We start from the raw sequence: 6,936 nt of genomic DNA on the forward strand, positions 1-6,936 counted from the left end.
TCCACCTTTTTGCTTCACTCCTCAAACCTTAGAAGATACCTAAGAACATCCTAGGGACTCTTATTTATAGTTGTGTAACTCTAACTTTCGCACCAAGTTGGAAGAATCCAGAAACCGCCTCAAATTTACACAGTCTGCACAGAATTTTCAAGTTCTGCAAGTTTCAAAAGTAGAGATTTTAAGGCTTTTCCAATGATCTTAGTGTGAAGTTAGTTCTACAACTCTAACTTTCGACCGACACTCGGGCTAGCTGAAGTAGAGCCTTGGCTAGCCGAACTTCCGCAAGTTCCAGAAGAACATGTTACCGGATTTTCAGTCGAACTTTCTTGGGCAGGCCAAATTCTTGGGCTAGCCGACCGATACTTCAAATCTTAGATTCTCTTCATTCCTCACTTGGTATCCTTGGATCTTTGGCATGTGAATTCTTCAATCTTGGTCTCCTAAGATCCATCCTTGCTTTGGTGATTCTTGAGCGTTAAATCCATGCTTTTAGCATCCTTTTCAATCCAAGCTCTTAAATTTACCTTGCAACATAAACATGATTAAAATAGAACATTAAGCATTATCATGCTCGTAAAACCAAGTAATAAATTGGGGATAATATGTAATATTTGACTCTTAACACAATCCCCAACCAGTATTTTGCTAGTCCCAAGCAAAGTATGCATGAAATAAACCTCAATGCCCAATGTCCAAACCATTTTTTTTAAAGAATCAATCCTTTGTACAATCAAGTATGAATGAGTAGGGTCAAGACAAGAATGTGAGATTTTGAAAACCAAGAGCTGAATCACCTATCAATTAATCAAATAGGTTCTTTATCAATTTTCATATTATAAATTCATGTATCCATTTTTTCCAGTGAATGTCAACTTACTTCCCATGAGAATACTAGTGTTTCATAATGTTAGCCATGTTCATCATAGCAAAATAAGTCAAAAACTCAAGCACTAATTCCGAATATACTCCCTTTTTCTTCTTTTGCCAGTTTTTGATTTTATATCAACGTCTACTCTTATTCACTCTCCTTCAAATAATTCATCATTTTCAGAGACCTTTTTCATTCTCCTCGGAGATGTTGTCATTTTTCATTCTTTTCGTGGCCTTTTTGTCGATCTCCTTTTTTTAACTGGTTTTTTTTTTAAGGTGGATAGAATTCTTCATACTCAATTTTCAACATCTATCAATGATTCACATACTGACCATTAGAAACCCTAACATATCCCAAGGAAGCAACTTGAAGTGTTTTATGGTTTAAATTAAGATAATATACAAATTTCCTCTTAATCATTCAAGAACCTGAGGAGATAATTTACTCGGGTGAACAAACTTCAACAGTTCAAGATTCAATCTACATCTTATTATCCCACTCAAAACATTCTTAATTACACAAACTATCGCTTCCAAACAAGTTCCAACTTGAAACATTGAAATTTTTTTTTAAAAAAAAAATTGCTCAAAACTGAGAAAACACTGATTAGTTTACCTAATCCCCCATCCCCAACCTAAAATATACATTGTCCTCAATGTAAAAGAAATAGCATGTAATGCAAAATAGCCAATGAAAAGAAAGGAAAGTGATAGAAAGATAATACTCGAAGTAGAAATTTTAAGGCTTTTCTAATGATCTTAGTGTGAAGATGGGTTAGCACAAAAGACTCAAACAGACGATAAGTAAGCTATCCTAAAACAACGGAAAGCAAACTATCCCAAATGGCGAAAAGCAAACTATCCTAAACAGTGGAAAGCAATAAACCTAACTACACCTCTGTCAGATTAGGAGGTCAATCCTGGTAAACAGGATCATTCAGAGGTATGGACATGTCCTCTGAATCAAATTTTTTAACAAATGGCTTTAAACGATGTCCATTCACTTTAAAGTCATTGCCAATGTTTGAATTCTGAATCTCGATGGCTCCATGAGGATAAACATTAGTAACAGTGAAAGGGACGGTCTAACAGGATCAGAGCTTTTCTAGAAAAAGATGTAACTGAGAATTGTACAAAATGACCTTCTGACCTTGTGTGAATGATTTTCTGAGAATGTGTTTGTCATGAAACACCTTCATTTTGTCCTTATAAATTCTCGAATTCTCATATGTGTCATTCTGGATTTCTTTGAGTTCATTTGATTGGAGTTTGCGTAGCGAGCAAACGTTGTCTAAATTGAGGTTCATATTTTTAATCGCCTAGTAAGCCCTATCTTCAAACTCCACAGGTAAGTGGCCAGCCTTCCCATAAAGGGAGACATTCCAATAGGGATTTTAAATGCAGTACTGTAAGCCCATAAAGCATCGCTCAATCGGATTAACCAATCCTTTTGATCAGGGTTAACCATTTTCTCCAAAATGTGTTTGATCTCCCTATTGTAAATCTCAGCTTGCCCACTTGTTTTTGGGTGATTGGAGTGCTCACCTTGTGAAAGATGTCATATTTCTTCATTAAGTTCGCGAATGGCTTATTACAAAAATGTGAGCCCCCATCACTAATGATGGCTCGAGGCGTTCCGAACCGGGAAAGGATGTTCTCTTTTAAAAATTTAATGACCATTTGATGGTCATTGTTCCGGCACAGAATCACTTTGACCTATTTAGTGAAATAGTCTACAGCGAGCAAAATATATAAATTTCTAAAAGATTGGGAGAATGATCCCATAAAATCGATGCCCCAACAATCAAATGCTTCAATGATCAGAATGGGGTTCAAAGGCATCATGTTTCAACAGGACAATGCTCCTAATTTCTGACAATGCTCACAAGCTTTGCAAAACTCATGAGTGTCCTTGAACATAGTGGGCCAGTAAAATCCGTACTGTAGAATTTTGGTCGTGGTCTTTTTGGCAGAAAAGTGACCACCACAGGCCTAAGAATGACATAAGAATATGACACTTTGCTATTCATTGTCTAGCACACATTTCCTCAAGATTTAGTTTAAGCAACATTTAAACAAATTGGATCATCCCAGAAGAATTTACGTACCTCAGTGAAGATTTTTTTCTTATCTTGTGCAATCCAATGTGTCGGCGTGAACCTGTAGCAAGATAATTAGCGATATCCGCAAACCAAGGTGAATGAGGGACTTTGAATAATTGTTCATCAAGGAACATGTCATTTATATGTGTCGTCTCAAGGGAATTAGAGAGATCAAGGTGGGAAAGATGTTCAGCCACAACATTCTCTACTCCCTTTTTATCTTTTATTTCCAAATCAAATTCTTGGAGTAGGAGGATCCATCTTATTAGGCAGGGCTTAACATCATTCTTAGAAAGAAGATACTTGAGTGTCACATGATCTGTGTAAATGACGATCTTGGATCTGATCAAGTAGAACCTAAATTTGTCTAAAGCGAACACTATAGCTAAGAGTTCATTTTCCATAGTAAAGTAGTTCACTTGGGCAAGATTTAGAATTCTACTTGCGTAATGAATGACATAGCATTTCTTTTCTTTTCTCTGGCCTAAAATTGCCCCAAGAGTATAATCAGACACATCGCACATAGTTCGAAAGGAAGGCTCCAGTGAGGTGGCTACATGATAGGTGCAGTGGTTAACATGCCCTTGAGCTAACTAAAAGCTTCTTAGCATTGCTCAGTCCACTCGTATGGTGCATCCTTTTGAAGTAGATTGCATAAAGGATGAGAGAGGCGACTAAAGTCCATCATGAATCTCCTGTAAGAACTGGCGTGTCCTAAGAAGGATTGCACATCCCGTATGTTCTTGGGTGGAGGTAAGTTAGAGATAAGATCAATCTTAGCCTTATGTACCTCAATTCCGTTGGATGAAATTATATGTCCAAGGACAATTTCCTTACGAACCATGAAATGACACTTCTCCCAATTCAGTACCAAATTCTTTTCCTCACATCGCTTTAGCACGTTTTTTAAATTACCCAAGCATTCGCTGAAGGATGGATCAAAAACTAAGAAATCATCCATGAAGACCTCTAAATATTACCCCACCATATCAGAAAAAATACTCAATATACATCACTGAAAGGTGACGGGGGCATTATACAATCTAAATGGCATCCTTTGGTAAGCAAAGGTGCCAAAAGGACATGTGAACGTGTTCTTTTCTTAGTCTCCAAGGGCTATCTCGATCTGATTGTATCCTGAATATCCGTCAAGGAAATAGTAATAGGAATGACCAGCTAGCCGTTCCAAAATTAGATCAATAAGTGGCAAAGGAAAGTGGTCCTTCCTTGTGATGATATTCAACTTCCTGTAGTCAATACACATTCTCCAACCAGTAGTGACTCTAGTTGGCATGAGTTCATTGTCAGCATAAGCTACGATGGTGATTCTAGACTTCTTAAGAACCACCTGAGTTGGACTCACCCATTGACTATCGGATATCAGGTATATGATACCCACATCCAAAAGCTTAAGAACCTCGGCCTTAACCACTTCCTTCATGTTTGGCTTTAATCTACGTTGTAGTTGTCGGGAGGTCTTCGCATTATCCTCTAGATAAATACGGTGAGTACAAATCGAAGGGTCAATTCCCTTGAGGTCCGCAATTGACTATATAAGGGCTCCCTTATGCTCAATGAGAGTAAATATGAGCATACTCTCTTCTTCTTACTCAAGGTGGGACGAAATCACCACCGGGTATGTCTTATCTTGACCTAAATAGACATATTTCAAATCAGAGAGCAAAGGTTTTAGGTCAAGCTTCGGTGCCTTAAGGTTAGACGACAGAGGTATTACATCAGTTTGGAGCAGTTCTTCAAATTGTAGCCTCCACTGCTTAACTTCAAATACCAGCACGATATTCAGCATGGTCCTCATCTCCCTAATCATATCATCATCAAAATCATAGTAGTGGGTCAGACACATCTCTAGAGGGTCAAAGGACAAGGTCATTAGAGTTCTATCCTCCATAAAAGAATCAACCAAGTTAACATCGTGGGCATCGTCATCATCCTCTAAGTGTTTTCCCATATTAAAAAAGATAATCAACTCCAATGTCATATTTTTAAAAGACAAACTCATGACTCCATTCTTGCAATTAATAATTACATTTGATGTGGCAAGGAATGGGTGACCAAAAATGATTGAAATTTGAGTGCTCAGTCCATGATGGGTTGAGTATCCAGGATGATAAAATCTATTAGGTAGTAGAATTTATCAACTTAGACCAACACATCCTCAATTATACCTCTTGGTACACGAATTATACCTCTTGGTACACGAACTGAGCGATCAATTAGTTGTAATATGGTTCGGGTGGGTTTCAATTCACCCAACCCTAGTTGTTCATAGACCGGGTAAGGAATCAAATTTACACTTGCTTTTAAATCAAGAAGTGCATGCTCAATGCGATAATTCCCAATTACACAAGAAATGGTTGGGCTATCGAGATCTTTATATTTTTGTGGCACATCTTACTTTAGGATGACACTCACTTTTTCAATTAAAAATATTTTCTTTTGAATATTTTTCATCTTTTGGTCATACATAAGTCTTTCAGAAATTTGGCATATGAAGGTATTTGTTTAACTGTAATCAGTAAAGGAATATTGACCTTCACTTGTTTCAACACCTCTAGAATATCCTGAGAGTTAGAGAGAGATTTTGGTGCAATCAACCGTTGAGGGAATGGTGCAATTGGCTTGCTTTGGAGTTCTGGTTCCAACTCTCATGAAGTGTTTCTGGATCTATCAGTTTCATCAACTTTCAAGTCCTTAGACTTTTCAGCCCTTACAGAAATAGATTTGTTAATTATCTTCCTAAAATAGATTTGTTAATTATCTTCCTACTCCTAAGAGTGGTGATAGACTTAGCTTGCTCCTTTTAATTTGAAGGGCTTGGATCACTTATTTCATATTGTAGTTTAGGATTGGGGAAAGGTTGGGCTGGTAGAATCTCTTTTTCCCCAATTGAATTTTTTATCTCACGCCCTTGTATGGAGTTTGAAAGGTCTTGAAGGGTTTGCAATATACTCTGAGTGATAAGCTTTTGGTTTTGAATATGTTTCTAGACCGGATCCTCTTGAGGTTTCCCTTGATTTAAGAATTGGTTAGGGATTCCTTAAGTAGCAGTTTGTCCATTCCTCCAACTAAAGTTCGGATGATTTCTCCAACTAGGATTGTGTGTGTTAGAGATAGGTCCATTGAAAGATCTTTGGTAGTTGTTTACAGCATTCGATTGCTCATTCAGTGCCTCTTAAAAAGCAGGTATCGTTGTGCAATTTTCAGTTGTATGTATGATGCAAGCACAGATACTACAAACAACTTCATTAGCTTTATCCTTCTTAAGTTCCATGGCCTCGACCTTCCTTGTGAGACTGGCCACTTTAGCATTTATATCATCATCTTCTTTCGGAAAGTATATCCCACCTCTCTCCCTTGCTTAAGTAGGCTTAGATGTGGTGCTAGGTTTTAGGGTGATGTCCCATGATTGTGCGGTTTCAGTGAGTCTGTCAAAGTAATCCCACACCTCATCGACATTCTTGTTCATAAATTCCCCATTGCACATCGTCTCAATGAATTGGTGCATGGAAGATGTCAGTCCATCTTGGAAGAAAGTTATTATGAGCCACGTTTCAAAGCCGTGTTGTGGGCATGAATTGACGAGATCCTTGAACCGCTCCCAACATTGGAAGAATGTTTCATCTTCCTTTTGGGCAAAGTTCATGATCGACATCCAGATGGTGTTCATCTTATAGTATGTAAAGAATTTTTTTATGAACTCCTTCATCATGTCATTCCATGTGCCAATAAATCATGGACGTAGTGAGTGCAAACAAGTCTTAGCTCTCTCTTTCAAGGAGAAAGGAAAGAGTTTCAACCTAACCGTGTCCTCAGACATGTTAGGAAAGTATAAAGTGGTTATAACCTTGTCAAACTCTTGCAAGTGCAGGTATGGACTTTCAGATTCAAGTCCAAGGAACTTTGGAAGGAGTTGGATCACTCTAGGCTTGATATTCATGTTTCC

General features: G+C 37.8%; 1 non-coding gene across 1 annotated transcript; it reads left to right on the forward strand.

Moving 5' to 3' along the window:
- Positions 1-6,547: 6,547 nt before the first annotated feature.
- LOC131238380 (small nucleolar RNA R71) lies at positions 6,548-6,654 on the forward strand. Its single transcript, XR_009167783.1, has one exon. It is a non-coding gene; the product is annotated as a small nucleolar RNA R71 (small nucleolar RNA).
- Positions 6,655-6,936: the final 282 nt, after the last annotated feature.

Source organism: Magnolia sinica, chromosome 2 (assembly GCF_029962835.1).
Source record: "Magnolia sinica isolate HGM2019 chromosome 2, MsV1, whole genome shotgun sequence".
Classification (NCBI taxonomy): Eukaryota; Viridiplantae; Streptophyta; class Magnoliopsida; order Magnoliales; family Magnoliaceae; genus Magnolia; species Magnolia sinica.